This window comes from Otolemur garnettii, unplaced genomic scaffold (genome assembly GCF_000181295.1).
Source record: "Otolemur garnettii isolate 467f Iridium unplaced genomic scaffold, OtoGar3 scaffold00179, whole genome shotgun sequence".
NCBI lineage: Eukaryota > Metazoa > Chordata > Mammalia > Primates > Galagidae > Otolemur > Otolemur garnettii.
The window spans coordinates 135,114-139,725 of record NW_003852574.1 but is presented as its reverse complement, the minus strand read 5'-3'; positions in this window follow the sequence as shown (position 1 = coordinate 139,725).

Below are 4,612 nucleotides of genomic sequence, written 5' to 3'. Positions count from 1 at the left end.
TCATAGCTACCTCAAACTCTTGGGCTTAAGTGAGTCTCTTGTCCCAGCCTCCTAGTAGCTGGGACTATAGGTGCCCACCACAACACCTTGCTATTTTTGTTGTTGTTGTTGTTATGGTTGTCATTGTTGTTTAGCAAGCCCTGGCTGGGTTCAAACCCACCAGCCCCAGTGCATGTGGCTGGTTCCCTAACCTCTGAGCTACAGGCACCAAGCCCACATTGTTATTTTTAATCATTAATCATGATTCTTCAAAGATTATTTTAAAATGTGTATTTATGTATATTTGCAGTTTCTATCCCTTCTTTAAATAGATGATTTTATGTTCTACATACAGTTTCCTCCCTCCCCCCATAATATAGATCATTCTATATCAGTCATAAAAGTTTCTTCATGCTTTATTCTTTCATATTTAGAGATTACATTGATATTTCTATCATATTGTTTTGACCAGTTTCCTATTAACAGACTTCTGGGTTGTTTTAGTACTTTACTTTCAGAAACAGTTCTCTGGTCAAAAACTTTTCACACTCCCATTTTGTTGATATGCAGATATACTTCTAAGATAAATTTCTAGAATTGGATTTCTGGACTAGATTTTATTAGCACTTTTAATTTTCAGAGACCACTCTACCAGGCTGCCCTGCCTGTGGGTTGTACCAGTTCACATACCTGCCACAAGTGTATTTCCCTGTATTGTCCCCAATAGTTACTCTTAAATTTTAGGACTTTTAAAAATAATGTTAGTTTTAAGATGGTGTTTTAGTGTGGTTTTAATTTTCATTTTTTATTATACTTAAGATTAGACTTTTTTTGTATTTTCAAAAGACATGTTCATTTCTTTTTCTATAAATTGAGTTTTTTTTTTTTTTTTTTTTTGAGACAGTCTCACTCTGTGGCTTTGGGTAGAGTGCCATGGCATCATAGAACACAGCAATGTCAAACTCTTGGGTTTGAGCAAACTTCTTGTCTCAGCTTCCTGAGTAGCTGGGACTACAGGAATGTGCCAGCATTCCTCGCTAGATTTTATTTTATTTTTTTGAGACAGTCTCACTTTGTTACTGTTGGTAAAGTGCTGTGGCATCATAACTCACTGCAACCTCAAACTCTTGGGCTCAAATGATTCTCTTGTCTCTCTTGTATTTTTCATTTTTAGTAGAGACGGGGTCAGGCTGGTCTGAAACTCATGAGCTCAGACAAACCACTCGCCCTGGCCTCCCAGAGTGCTAGGATTACAGGCTTGAGCCACCTCACCTGGCCAAAGTTTTTTCTATTTTTATTTTTATTAGATCATAGCTGTGTACATTGATACTGTCATGGGGTACAGTGTGCTGTTTTTATATATAATTTGAAATATTTTCTTCAAACTGGTTAACATAGCCTTCATGTCATTTTCTTAGTTTTTGTGTTAAGACATTTATATTCTTCATTTAGAAAGATTCACATGTACCCTTAATTTTTTTTTTTTCTATTTTTAGTAAAGACGAGGTCTCCTTATTGCTCAGGTTGTCTTTTGGTTAGTTTTTTAGTGGATCATTGGTCCTTTTAGGGGTTACTGGTTTGTGGAAGTGATTTATAGAATACATTCTTATCTTTGATAGGAAGTTCAAATATTTGTCATTTGTCTTTTAGTGTAGTTTTTAATTTTTCTTTAATCAAACTTAACTTTTTGTGGTTTCTGGACTTTGTGTCAATTAGAAAGGCCTTTGCCCCACCAAGGTTATAAATTTCCTGGTATTGTATTGCTCTCAGGTATAGTAACCTCTAGACTACCTCTGCAGAGAGGAGGCTATCCTACTTTAGTCAGTAGACTTATTTCTGGCCATGGGTCTGGTTCCATGGGTTTCCTCGGCCTTGTTGGGAATCTGGGTCATTGCTAGAACTAGATCAAGTCAATCTCTCGTCCTCCATACAGGAAAGGCAAGGAAGTGGAGGACATTGAATGATCATCTGGCTCCTACCCCATCTCTCAGCAAACCTTTATTTCAAGAGATAGACTCTGGTAGAAGAGGTTTTTGTCCCATGTGCTCTAGGAGCTAGTAGCTATGAGACATAACCCCTTTGCTGGTCTCCAGGGAAGGGAAACCAAACTTTAAGGGCCATTTCTTTCCACTGATCATTTGTGCTAATCCCACTTAGATTGTTTTTCCACAGGGACAAGCTTCCTGAACCTGTGGAATCTAAAACTGTCCTCTGTCACAATAAGAACTTAGGAGTCTTGTCCACATTTCAGCAGCACAGCCCTGTGGGGTTTTTCAGAATGTAACACTAATTAGTTGTCTGTCTTTGCTAAGCCTTGCATGTTAAAAATGGGTGTGAAAAATATTTGCTTATTATAGTTCCCAACTCCCTCCCCTCAGGAATAGCCAGGGCTGAAGAAGGACAGCTTGCTGTGAGTGTGACTGGAAATGACATCACCACCCCACCAAACAAGGAGCTCCCACCAAGCCCAGAGAAGAAAACAAAGGTAGGTGCCAGAATGGTGGTTATCCTCTACTGCTGTAATTTTTAAATACTGCTATTATTGCTTGAATTGTGAATGAAATTCTTTTTTCTGAGCTCTTGTGAGTCCTTCCTCACATTTGGACATCCTTAGAAAATATTTTATGTTCCCATTTTAATATAGTGGCCTAAAATAATCTTTAAAATCTCTCTCCTTGACCCTGTTATCTTATATATCTGTAGAAGTGTCCTGCAGAGGTTGTGTCTGCTTCCCTTAACAACAATGAAAAGTATCATTTCAGAAGTATTCTGAAATAATTTCTGAAATCTCCAGTCATAAAAAAGGGAATGCAGAGTTTTAAGGTGGACATAGCTTCAGATGCTTACTGATACCCATTGCAAAATTTGACTGCCATACTATAGGATATGGCTGATGTTACTCCATACTATTACAGACAATAGGGCACAGTGACTCATGCCTCTAATCCTAGCACTCTGGGAGGCCGAGACTGGTGGATTGCCTGAGCTCATGAGTTGGAGATGAGCCTGAGCAAGAGTAAAACCCGGTTTTTACAAAAATAGCCAGGTGTTGTGGAAGGTGCCTGTACTCCCAGCTACTTGGGAGGTTGAGGCAAGAGGATCACTTGAGCCTAGGAGATTGAGGGTGCCGTGAGCTATGACATGATAGCACTCTATTCATTGTAAGAAAGTGAGACTCTGTCTCAAAATAAAAAAAGAAAGAAAAAGATATAGACAATAATGGCTTAATCAGCTCCTGACAATTTTCTTTATAACATTATTGCACTCAATAATTCTGTCTAAATAGGATTCTATTAATAGAATTCTCTATTAATACTAATTAATTGTTAGTTACTAAAAGTTAGTTAATTGTTTTACTAAATCTTCAAGTGCCAGACTGCTAGAAATTTGTGGCACTGTTATTAAGAAACAGTTTCAGGGCGGCGCCTGTGGCTCAATTGGGTAGGGCGCTGGCCACTTATACCGAGGGTGGCGAGTTTGAACCCAGCCCCAGCCAAACTGAAACAAAAAATAGCTGGGTGTTGTGGTGCAGGGCCAGTTGCAGGGTGCCTATAGTCCCAGCAACTCGGGAGGCTGAGGCAAGAGAATCGCCTAAGCCCAGGAGTTGGAGGTTGCTGTGAGCTGTGATGCGACAGCGCTCTATCAAGGGTGACAAAGTGAAACTCTGTCTCAATTAAAAAGAAAGAAAAAATTTCAAAAAAACTTATTGGCAACTTTTTTTAAAATTTTTATCCTGGTGTCATTTTATTTACTGAGCTCAGAAGAAAGGAATGCTGATTTTCAGTTGCATCAATCCTCATTGCTTATAATTTTACTTTGAATTGTGCAATTTATACTTTTTTTTAATTTGTTTTTATTCTTGTTTGTGTGTTTGATGTTGGCCTTTTAAAAATAAAAATAAAAATAAAAAACCAACAATCAACCTAAAGCCTTTGGCCACCACTCAGCCTGCAAAGACTTCAACATCGAAAGCCAAAACACAGCCCACTTCTCTCCCTAAGCAGCCAGCTCCCACCACCCTTGGTGGTTCGAATAAAAAACCCATGAGCCTTGCATCAGGCTCAGTACCAGCTACCCCACCCAAACGCCCTGCTGCCACCACTGCCCGGCCTTCCATCTTACCTTCAAGAGACATAAAACCAAAGGTAAGTAGTCACCTAACTACTGTGCCAGAGAAAGTTTTCACCTCTTGAGTGTCAGGCTATTAATGCTACTAGACATTGGAATCAGGCTGGTGGGATTGGGGAAAGAAAGGAGAAAGAAATACGGGGAAGGGCAATTTGAAAATTAGTTTAGGAACTCAGTGATGCAGCCATAACATTTTGAAGCTCTGTTATAGTTTTTACCTGTCCCTGCCCTGGTTGGAAGCAACTTTCATTCCTCTTCCTTTCTCTCAGCTAGTCTTTACTTTATCTGTTTAAGTGCTTGTTAACCTGTTTTCTCTATTCTACATTCTAATCTAATATTGTTATATCAAATGCAGTTCTTTCTCTTCAATCATTATACAGAAGTGAATTTTACCCATTACTTTTTCTTTCTTTTTTTTTTTTTTTTTTTTGGAGACAGAGTCTCACTTTATCGCCCTTGGTAGAATGCCGTGGCGTCAGAGCTCACAGCAACCTCCAATTCCTGG